The sequence below is a fragment of the Artemia sp. Qi Xiang Cuo genome, chromosome 2 (assembly GCF_049724085.1).
Source record: "Artemia sp. Qi Xiang Cuo chromosome 2, ASM4972408v1, whole genome shotgun sequence".
NCBI classification, from domain to species: domain Eukaryota; kingdom Metazoa; phylum Arthropoda; class Branchiopoda; order Anostraca; family Artemiidae; genus Artemia; species Artemia sp. Qi Xiang Cuo.
Window position 1 is genome coordinate 55,407,258 of NC_142795.1, and position 12,507 is coordinate 55,419,764.

At 35.6% G+C, this 12,507-nt stretch overlaps 1 long non-coding RNA gene across 1 annotated transcript in view; it reads left to right on the forward strand.

The window, feature by feature from the left end:
* The first annotated feature begins 1,028 nt into the window (after positions 1-1,028).
* LOC148955390 (uncharacterized) overlaps positions 1,029-12,507 on the forward strand; it is a 31,332-nt gene continuing 19,853 nt past the window's right edge. The window contains exon 1 of the long non-coding RNA XR_016143022.1: positions 1,029-1,064. This is a non-coding gene — a long non-coding RNA (uncharacterized LOC148955390). The remainder of the gene's footprint in view (positions 1,065-12,507) is intronic.

Sequence of the window (12,507 nt, forward strand, 5' to 3'; positions counted from 1 at the left end):
ATAATACTTAGGGTACCACAAAATTGATTAAAATACACCCACAAAAAAGAAGAAAATGTTTTTATCTCACAGTTTAAAGGCTAATATATAGGGATGCGAATTTATTTATGTGTTTATTATTTGGAAATTTCCACCTTGGCCTGTCTATTAGGTACCACCATGCTGCACTTAAAAAAAAAAAAAATGCTATTTGAACCAGGCTGATTTCATTTGAAAAAAAGAAAAATTGCAGGCACAATGCAAAAAAATAGTAAACAGGCCTACCCTTTCTTATAGAAGATAAATGTCAGTCTACTTGTTTTTGCTCAACTTTTGGTTAAGATATTGCTAGCCCAAGGAATAATAATTTGAAAAAAAAACTCAAAAAATGCTATATAATATCCTGTACACAGACATAAAAAGACATAAAGAACTGGCAGATAAAAGTAAGAAAGACTAGGCCAATTTACCCCAAAATATACAAATTTAAGGAGACTCAAGGTTTGAACTTAGAAATTTTGGTCTAGTTTCTAGCTTCAGAAACTGGACTATTAATCTCATAACTGAAAAGTAAGCATCAAGAAATTTGATTTTTGTAAATAAAATAATTCTAAAAGAAAAAATCAATGTATTTTTCAGATTTGTGGCTTAAACTTGAACCACCAGTCTTAAATTTTCATTTTTGGAGACAACATGCTTCTAAAGAGTGCTAAAAAAATGCCTTTACCCAACTGCATGCAAAGACCATGACATGACATGCAAATGTTTGAGGAAAAAACTGAAATATTAATCTGATTATTATTCAGCTACACCCCAAGAATTATGCAGTGAATTATGGCCATCTTAACTGAATGCTGTGACCACTTGCTTGAGGAAGTTTTTCTGGACAGAAACATTTAGGCCATAAATAAAGTAGGACATGTAGAAAAGGAAATAAAGTACATCCCAGGGTTTTAGTTAATTATGACACATGATGAAAATTAAACAAAAAACACTGTGTTTCAAACTATGACAGTTGGATAAATGATGTTTTCCATGAAACTAAAATTTCCGAAATCAGGCAATTAAAAGACATGAAAATGCAGGTAAGTCTTAATATGCTTCAAGCCAGTGTTCATATCCAGTACACTATGAATTTTCACAGATTGACTCTTTTTTCAAAGGAACTAAATGACAAACAAGAAATATTGATAACAACAAGCAGCTGGAAAATTCAGAGAGTATATATAACTAGGCTATATATTTTTACCGTAGGGGTAGGGGGGCTAGGGTAAAGCAAAGTGATGTGCTTTTAGGAAGATATAGGCATTCTAGAGTTTTTTAAGTAGTTTTTGGAATTTGGTAAAATTCTAGTTTAGGGGCTTCTTTCTATCTTGGAAAGTAGTTGCATTATGCAATAAAACCCTCAGGAATTAGTCCAGACCAAAATGCACCCTGGAAAGATATTGTCAAGCTACATTGTCAACACTTTTCTTATTTCTAAGGTGCAGACCTGTACAAGTTCTGACTGAAAATGTTTTAACTTGAATCATAATTGCCAGCACAATAAGATGGCAATGAACTCCTGTAGATTTCTTGCTAGTGGTAGTGTGAAAACTTCAGTTGATGTTTAGTCCTAATAGAGGTTCCAGTCAACATTGACCCATTTTGTCAACTCTTGCTTTTAATGAGTCTATGCTAGCTGCCTGGACTGTCCTTTCTCTTAGCCTATTAAACAGTATTGGTGCTCTAACACTAAAAAGTTTTGATGCTCTCTTAAATTTTACTCTAATTCTGAGTTTTTAATCTCTTTTTGGTAAATTTTTTGGTGTTTATATTATTGACTTAAGAATAAAGTGAACTTTTATGCCTTTTTTTATGCTCTTTCCAAATATAATAATATCTTTTACAGCAAATGAATTTTACTCCTACCCCTATATATACCAATTCAGGGTATATATTTGCCCATTAGTGGGGGGGGGGGTTTAAACCTACCTCTCAGTTGCATCAGAAATAAACTTTACCCCCACCCCCCTTAATGTGCAAACATATACACTGAATTGGTATGTATAGCTAAGAACAGCAAAAGATTTACCCTCTTTCAAATTGACTTTTCTTTTTTGAAAAATAAAATTCTTGTTATTTCAGGAGAATTTTAAGCAAAATCCAAGATTTTTCCTAAATTTAAGGTGTAGATTTAGATATTTTTAAAGCTTATAAAATGAGATTGAGCAATGGTATAGGTCTTTAAAAACTTTTCTTGGGCCTCATTTGAGCAGAAAATCTATTTTTAAGGTTCCACTTCATAACATATTATTCTTTCGTCCACCCATATTTTCTCTATTGCGTTTTGGTTTGGGCATCTACCTTTCCGTCTGTTTTCAAATCTCTCCAAATACTTCAGAATAAAGCAATGAGGATTCTTTTTAATGTTGATTGCAAAAATTCAGTTAGACACCTATATGGGACTTCAGGAATTTTTTCTTTGGACCAACTTCATTTAATTTCTATCTCTAGTATTTGTCACGATTATCAATATAGTAATTTACCTGTAAATTTCTCCGGCATTTTCTCAACTAATTCTCAATTTCATAATTATCCTACTACGCATCGTTAAGACTTTTCATGCGAAAGTCGCCCGACATCGAGAGCGGGATTCAGCATCCGTCACATTGGCCCAAAAATCTGGAACTCAATTCCTGCATCAGTTCGAGAATGCAGCAACAAGCGACATTTTCTAAGACTGGTGAAGAAATATCTTATGACATGCTAAGCATTTTGTTCATTAAGGTTTTCTTTTTCATTGTTGTAAAATTTAGTTAGAAAATGGCTGTGTATTTTCGTTGGCAATATTTTCAGCGCTAAAGTATGCCACCAGGCATGTGCGCTGTTTTGTGACATTTATTTATGTACGTGTTATGAATAAAAATATTCTACTCTTCTACTCTGCTCTACTCCAATCACTTTCGACTATTGAAAAGGGCAAAATCTCTTCTAATTTCGAATCGAATGAGCCCTTTTTGAAGTTTCTACAACATCACTATATATAAATACCTTGTGAAACCTCAGGGTATAACTTACAATCCTTGCCCCGAGGGCTCTGAAGGGGTTATCATCCTCAAAAACCTAATTTTTAAGATTTTTAACAACGTTGAACAAAATGACTATCTAAAAATTTTGATTGGCTGTGTTTGGGGAAAAGGTGGGCGCGAGAGGGGGTTTAGTTGCCCTCGAATCGCTTTCGATCTTAAAAAGGGCACTAGCCCTTTGAATTTCCAATGGATTGAGCCCTCTTTCAAGTTTCTACGACAAAGATTTCCATAAAAACCTTATATGCCCCTAGGGCATAATTTACAGCCCTTGCTCTGAGGGATGTGGGGGAATGTTCTCCTGAAAGATATTCCAGACCTTTCAACTACTTTGAGCAAAATGGCTATCTCAAAATGTTGATTGGATGTGTTTGGATAAATAGTAGGCGTGGAAGGGATGTTAGTTGCCTTCCAATCACTTTCGACTATTAAAAAAGCACTAGTCATTTCAATTTCTAATCAAATGAACCCTTTTTGAAGTTCCTACGACAAGACTTTCTATAAAAGCCTTTTATGCCCCCAGTGCATAACTTACAACCCTTGCCCTGAGAGCTGCGGGGGAGTGTCCTCCTCAAAACATAATTTCTATCTGGAAATCAACTACGCTGAACAAAATGACCATCTCAAAATTTTGATTGGATGTTTTTGGGGAAATAGTGGGCGTGGAAGGGGTGATAGTTGCCTTCCAATCACTTCCGACAATTGAAAAGGGCACTAGCCGTTCCAATTTCCAATAGAGTGAGCCCTTTTCCAAGTTTCTACGACAACTCCTTCGATACGAAGTGCCCTGGTCTAAAAAAAACATTGTGCCAACATCGTTCTTTACTTAGGCAGCGCTATTGTGATGCCTATGATGACATTCGACGTTTAGATTTCACTTGTACTTTAGTTAGCGACTTTAACTGTAATTTGTCTGAGCTAAATGTTCAAGCTTTGCCACGTACAACAGTAGCTAAGTTGATTTCATTCACTGACTTCTTGAGTGTTTTGGATAAAGTATTTGATTTTACGAATGCACATACGTCCTGACGAACTTCCAACTTGGACCACTTAGCAGTATCGTCAGATTTGTAAGCTGATGCAGCATAGGTTGTGTTTGATTATCAGTTGTCTGATCATCTTCCCATAAATTTCTCAGCCACTTTGCCGCATTTTGGTCATCAAAGTACATATTCTGTTCCTCGCGTACCTCGGCACCGTTGTGACTGGGCAAAAGTCGATCAGGCCCTTTTTACGGCGTTGGTATTTTTAATTCTGAATTAAATCAGTTTCCCTTATTATCACCTTCAGAATTCACTTAAGTTGCCTCAAAAAAAAAAAAAAAAAAAAATCTGATCGGTCTATATATGTTCTGTGCAAACATTTTCCATGCCCTCTATTTTGTTGTAAATCAGGCAATGAGTCCCTTGCAATGAGCTCGTTAAGGACTCGTTTCTGTATGATCATCAAACTCAGATCTCGCTATTGCATGTAGTCGAGCGAAACTCTGGTTTTCAATGCTATCGAAAGAATCGAGTAAATGCAAGATTTAATAGGTCAATATTTAAACTTGATCATATCGATCCACAAATCCACAAATGTATTCAGTTTAATTCTTCCAATTTTAGAGAAGAAAAAACGAAATCATGAATAATTGTACAAGTGAGAAAATAAGTACTACACATGTCCTAAAAATGGTTTGTGGATAATCAGACTAAAACGTTAACATAAATTAAAGAGAAGCAGCTGATGATTTTATTGAATGAAACAAGAAAAAACCAACACGGGCAAAATTCCTTTATAATTTAGATAGATACATTCGTAGCTCTGTAACTAATGGTTTAGAATGATTTGTCACATAAAATAAAAAATTGGGGATGGAACTTATGATATTTACTCCCCCCCCCCCTAATTCTTTATTTTCTCTGTTGCTTTCTACCAGTCAGTAGTCAGTGTGTAAAATTACTTTTACTAGTTTGTGCACATTCTATTTGTTTAGCCTGTATTTTATTAAATTCCTTTAAAACTTTTGAAACTCTCATACATATCCATTTTCTCATGGAATGGTTCTTTGCTGGGCTGGTTTGTGATATATTTTTGTGTTCTCTTTTATGTTATTTTTATCAGAAAAGTTGAACGTTTCTTTTCGTAAATTTGTTTTGAATAAGAGTTTTTTGGTTAAAATTAATTTATTATTTCTTTTAAGTAATAGTTTTAGTGCTAATATTAATGCAAAGGAATTTAATGCTAATAAAGAATCTGTAGAAGTTTTAACAAGAGCCATTTTTCAGAATGAAATCTTACTAGTGTCAAAATGCTGTATGTGCATCCTCTAGTGTATTTGATCTTGAATTTACGTTTAATGTTAATGTTCTGTTTCTTCATTTTGTTTTAGTTTGCTAGAACTTGGTGCATGCTCTTGCGTTTTACACTAGGAACAATGTGATAAGTCAAATCGACCAGAATATGTTAATTGTGTTATATAACGCTATGACAGACTTAACTTTGTCAGATGAATTCCGAAATTTTATTTTGAACGCGTTCTTGCAGCTACAGTTCTCTGAAGACTCCTTAAATACCCTCTACAAACTAGGACTACATAATAGCTTGTTGCAAATAATCGAAAACTATACGATAGAAAATGAATTTGATGGCTGCTTTACTGTAAAACCAAAATTTGAAGTAACTGAAACTGTAGTAGAAGAAAGTGTAAGTGATGAAGAATATGATAGAGATTGTTCCAAAAAGAAGAAACAGTTCAGTACAAAACAAACAGTTTCTCCTAGTCCTGGATGCTCCTATTACTCCCCTCCATCAAGCTCCTGTTCTAGTCGCCCTCTCAGTGCATCGTCTGATGTTTTTCAGAGCTATGACTATGCAAGTGAACCTGAAAATGAAGATGAATCAAGTGTGGTGGATGCAGAAGTTGAGAAGAAAAGAATAAAAAGAGATGAAAATATTTTCAATGTGGACGAGTTGATTCGTCAAAGCCAAGAATCATTAAAAAGCTCCAAAATTTTCTGTCGATGATAGTATTTCAGCTCCGTGGGATGGCACTTATGATATTTACCGCAAAATCTGAATAGAGTATGATAAGACAACGTTAAGAATTAGGTCAAGAACTTTGATCCACACTTTAAGGTTTTAAAGATTTCGTCAAAATGTGAATTGTATTTAAAAAAAAAATTGGCTTATAGCCTCACTCAAATCATTGGAGCTATGCTTTCAACATTTAGAGACCAATGAAGGTATTGAAACTAAAATTCCCGATTTTTTGTTTTTGATACAGAAGGACTGTATATAGGAGTTTAAACAAAAAAAGTTAGCAGAGCATAAGTCTGACCCTGAATCAATTCCCGAAAATTCTTGTTGCCTAAATCCAAGGCCGTACCCCGGGTGAGTACAGGGTTTGACCCCCCCCCCCCCCGCAATGTTTGTCTTACACGTAGAAACGTAACAAAAATGTACATAAACAAATTTTTTATGTGTTTTATCCCCCCTCCGGAGTGCTGTGACCCCCTAATGTGAAAATATTAAGCCCAAGTACACATCATTTTATGATGTGTACACATCATAAAGTGATATGTACACATCAACATAGACAAATTACACTTATTTTCTAATAAAGGGTTCAAAACGCTCATGAACAACATCACGAATAACTCCCAAAAAATATTCCCTTACCCATAAATTAGAGTTCAACATAGTTTTCATCAAGTCTAGATCATTGTTGTTCACTATTTTTCTCAGAAAGATCACTTTTTCAGATTCAAAGTCTTTGATGTCACAAGAAAGGAGATTTTCATACAGCTCGGCAACATTTTCAGATGTAACTTCTGATGAAATCAAATCGAACATAATATCACTAACAAGATCATCAACAAAATAAGATATGCCCAGGTGAAGAAGCTTACCCTTATCTGTTTGCTTCAAGCCCTTCAGAGCACAGCATTTATGAATACTTTTACGACACCCAGAGACATAGTGTACAAGATATTTCACTAGCCTGGCGTCTGTGTCTTTCCAAGGGATCTCAGGTGTAGCATGAAACTTCAACATAGCCTCAAATTCAAAACTTATTTGCTCCCGTTTAGCTCCAATTTTTTCCCCCGAATCCGTAACAAAGAAAACATTCGTCTCGTCAACACAACATGACAGATGGGCTTTCTTTTTTGCCTTGACGATCGAATCATGAACAGGGAAAAATCGTCGTCCATACTCTCGGATAGCGCTCAAAACACTTGTGTTATCCTTGATATTTATCATTTTTAGAAAGGTCTGGTCGAACAAGTTTAACATGTCTCGGTCATCTCTAGAATATACAATGTGAATATTATACCCTTTATATAAAACACAAAAAAAGAACATTATTAAATCGAAAAAAAGAAAATAAAACGACGAAACTCTAAGAAGCCTAAAAAAAAAAAGACTGCTCAATAAAATGGTGCAAACCAATAGTAGCCAACATTTTACGGATATAAAAAATTATAGTGAAAAGGATTGTTTTCAACTAGAGCGTATGACTGAACAAATCATAATTCAATGTTGGCTATTACAAGTGCTAAAAATTTCTGCTAAATCTAGATACCTAAATTGAAGTCTGAGCTTTGAAATCATATCTTTTTGTTTGTTTTTTTGCTACAAAATATAAAAAAATGGAGAAAGAGCTAACAAATAGATTGAAACGTTTCCCAAATATGCCAAGGCTTATATTGAGCTATCAAAGATATGAGAAACGTCATATCGTAGTAGGACAAAAACTGGTTATCGATAAAGCGAGTTTCTATGCTAAAAGACTTGTTCGAGAAACCTGGAAACTTGGCAACAGCAATCAGGGCTTGTGAAAAAATTTTCAGCTTCTCAGAAACTTGTTTCAAAACATGTTGAAAGGCACTGAAATCATATGTGTTGATATTATTTACTTCTCTAGAATACTAGCTAATTTGTATAACAGATTACTTTAGAGGCTAAACTTTTTTGGGCTCTCATTAAAGAAAATGGGAATAACGTACAGCGCTACCGTGGTTGCCAATCTACATCATTTTCTTCAAGACATTTGGAGAAATTGTGAGCTAGTATTGTTATACAAAACTTGGCGCCCATGTCTTACTTTTTGAAAAACTCAGCTATCAGAAAAAGATTCAATTATTCAAAAATGTTACCCAACAATTGACAAGTGCCGTCATATTTTCTTTTACTCTCTATGTATAATTGCAATCCTGGATTAGAAACTTCAGGTGCGAAAGTAAGTCACTTTCTTAGAAATTTCTACTTTTAGCGAGGCTTAGCTAACGTATAACCTCAACTACTCAAAAATATTACTGAACACTCGGCTGGTGTCATCAGATTCTCTTTTACTCCCTATATATAATTGCAATCCAAATTAGAAATTTCATGCGCAAAATTTCGATCAACAGTTATTTGTTAGCCAAAATATTACTCTTCTAATAAAATAAGAAAAACATAAATAAATAATATAAAATAATAAAATAAGAAAAGGCAAGCAATTTTTGGTTAAAAATTTTGGTGAATTACAAAGCCAGAGAAATAAGGTAATAAGAAAATAAGGTAATAAAATAAGCTTACATTTTAAGGTAAGGCAGAGAAAGGGCTATATTCAAAAAATCTGATTCCAGCAAGGATTCCATTTGACGTAAACCATAGGGAGTGGCTGCTTCTGAGATTGATTTGAGAGCTTCCTCAGCAATTTGATTTCTATTACTATGTCTGTCACACTCATAATTGAATTTCAATTTACCAAGATGTGTAACAAAGCCTTCAGAAATGATTTGAGAATATCTTAAAGCCCTAGACAACCCCCCCCCCCTTCCCCCCATATATATGGCTTAGTCCACATGGATCTAATACACTCTTTTGGTATGGCCACCTCCTACCTGAGCATGGGTGCCCATAAGCATAATTCCAGGGGAGGACAAACCTTGTCTAATTGGCTTTTTAATGCTATATAATAGAAATATCAGAAAAAACAATATAAAATAAGGCAACATCATTCAGCCAGGGGGGGGTAAACTATTTCCTAAATGAATTCCTTGATAATTATTATGATGAGACCTTTCCCCCTTCTTAAATATTGATGTCATAACTGACAAACCCCACTCTTCATGCCACTTACACAAAGTTACCAAAGCTGAAAATGAACTAATTAAAATTGCAGCAAAATATGTTTTTCTCCACTTCCAAATTTTCCTTGGGATGCCATCTGTCCCACTGCCAATCCTCCCTTCATAGACTTCAGGGCTTTACCAATCTACTAATGTGTGAATGGTGAGATAAGTTTGTAATCCTCCTCTCTTGGTGGGTAGCACACCTGTTAGCTTAAACTCTGTGATAAATCCTCCAGTCCACCATCCTCTATGCTATCCAATGATTCAAGGTATTTGGGCCAGGTATCAGCTCCCAGTATTTGCTCTGTAGTAGGAGGGTTAATAAATCCCCTTACTAGTTGCCAGAATTTTTTTTTTCTTTGTTACAAAACATTTCTCAATTTCTAAGATCTTGACTTTATCTTGTTCCCTCTTCTTACTTTGAAGTGTCTATTTGTATTCCCTGTGCTTCTGCCAATACATCAGAAGAACAGATTCCTCGTTATTCTTTTTCAGCTTTCTTAGCGCTCCCACCACTTCTTTTAATTTTTTTGCTATTCCTCTATTTGCTAAATTATTAGTCTCTAAACTACCTATTATCTGGTATTGTTGTCCTAAATTTTTATCTACTTGGCCATTCTCTATGATTCTTTTAGTTTCCTCCGAATTCCTCTCAACTACACTCTCCTCTAGACATTTAACCACCTTATCCTCCCAATTTCATCTACCTCAATTTTATTCTTAATGTAATTAGATCTATTACTATCATAGATATTCCTGTCATTGCTTTATATAGCCCTATCAACCCATATATCTGCTACAATAGGCTGATGACCAGACCCCACAACTCCCAACACTCCAAAGGCCCCACATATTACCCAAAGGCTGAAATCAACTAAAATATAATGCAGCATCTTATACTTAAACGCCTTTTAACACAAAATGTCCCACGTATCCTCCTACCAACTATAACTAATTGATTCTGGAGGGATATACACTGCACAAATCATAAACTAAAAAATTCCTACAGTAATGTTCAACCAAATCAAATTCTCTGATTGTGATTTTAACCTATCACATGTAATAAATATATTTTTCCTAATCAACAGTTTAATACCACCATAAATTCGATTGTTCTTTCTTCTCGTTCTTGAAACATAGAAACTTAAAACACCTTTTCTAGTTAGTGGTACCTCCTGCCATGTCTCAACTAAGCTGTAACATCATAATCGTCTAGCCTAAACATCCTTCATTTTATCATCATTATGACCTCGGATATTCCACTGCAACAACTTAATGCACATACTACTTTTCCCATGGCCAGCTCCCACTATTACTATTACTAGCACTGAATTTACCCTCAAAATGTTCACCAGAGAATCTTTGATCAACAGAATGCTATCTGAGACCAGGGTCCCGGTCTTCAAACTGCAATGCACGACAGCTGCCTGTTGGTCCCCTGTCATCATAACCCCCACAAATGCCAACTCTCCTTTTATCTCCTCCACTATTTTGTTGAATATATGGCCCACTAGGTTTGCTATCCTGGTCATTTGGGCTCACCACCGTCTCAGTACTTCTTTTCATTGCGGTTTTAGGTGTGATAGTAGAATCTGATTCCTGAGATGATATTGGTTCATTTCTTTCCCTGTCCACTATGCTAACATCATTTCTACTCTCCTCCGAATTCCCCGACTCACGGACTATGGCTTCCTAAATCTATTTATTTATTTTACTTTGTCGTTTATCGTAACATACACAAACAAACGATTTCCAAGAAAAAGTTGCACACCCCTCAACTTAGAGTTTGACTGACCTTCTTTCGCTTGTATCATAACTGGTATAAGCTTCCCTCTGGTGAGCTGTTCACTACCTGAATAATCGGGAGCTACAGTAAGGTCATATCTTTGAAACTTCTGAAAGGATTTCAGGATTGCGACTTTGAGATCTATAGATGAGAGTCTGATCACAATAGGACAGACTCTTTTTTGTGATGGTAAACAAAATGAGTCAATGATATCGTGTTTGGATATGCTTAAATAGAGCACCACAGGGGTAAAACACGTAATAAGATCTTCGTTTAGATATCTTCCTCTTACAGTCGGAGAAAAATTATATAAGATTACATTGCATCTTTTCTGCTCTTTTTCTATTCTTTCCATTCTTGCTATTCTAGATGCTAGTTCTCTGCTAGTGCTCTCAATTCGTTTTGCATTAACGTCTATTGCAGAGCGTACTTCACTAATTTGACCTAAAAGACTTGTAGCTAGGCTTTGGAAATTTTGCAATAAATCATCAACTTTGAGAGACATGGGATTAAGAGATTTTAACTTTTCTTCCACACTTTCTAACTTCGCCAATAATAATTCGATTCCCTCTAAATTACTGTTCACACTTCTATTTCAGTTTGCCTACTAAAATTGCAAAGGCCAGGGCTCCCCAAAAGTCCCTAAAATCAAGTGAAGGTCCCTATTGGTCCCTTAAATTGATAAAGGTCTCTAAAGTCCCTTTTCTTGCTTCCGTATCCTGAACGCTACCAATACCTGTGAGTATACGGTTCTCAGCATTTTTATTATAATTGAGATTCTTGGAACCTGTTTTGGTTTGTCTAAGAAAGACAAACTTGTTGTTACAGAGGCTACAGCGTTATTTTTTGGACAGTGTAGACAGACTAGTCACGAAAAAGAGTGACCCCCTTTGCCTTTGGAGTCAATAGGGTAGGAGGCGGACAGTAGCGTATCCGAGGGAGGGGATGGCCCGCCCCCCCCCCCCTCCAAAAAAAAATTCTTTTCTTCTTTTTTTTAAGTGCCAATATAGTAAGTTCCGAAATATTCACGCTTTTAAGTTATTTGCAACACCCGTTCTTTTTTTCATTTCTTGTTAAATGGCTATCCATTTCTCCAGCAAGCTTATATCATTATTTTATCATCAAACGTGCAATCGCCTCCTGTAATCAAACAAGATGTCAAGAAATTTTTCTAACTATTTAACCCCCGCAGCTATAAGCGCTATCTTCTCTGCAATGAATGAATTGCGATAATGAATTGGACTAAGAGGCGATAGTTCATTCAAAGTTTCAGACGCTGCTATAATTCCAGTGTAAGCTAAGCATTGAAACTGAAAGGTCACGTGAGAGGAAAGAAAGAAAATTACCTTTAATTACCTCAAATGGCATGTCCAGCGAGATATGGTGGTCTTGAGCCTCCTGTGGGAATCTTACTGGGGGTGTTTCAAGGTTATGATTTGACATCCCAGTTCAGCCTCCATTCGGCGTTGGCCCAGTCTTGATCAACTCCTTTCTTGAAGGCATCTAGAGTTTTAGATTGGACGGTGGCTTTGGATAGGCTGTTCCAGAGTAGGAGAGAACGGACTGAGAA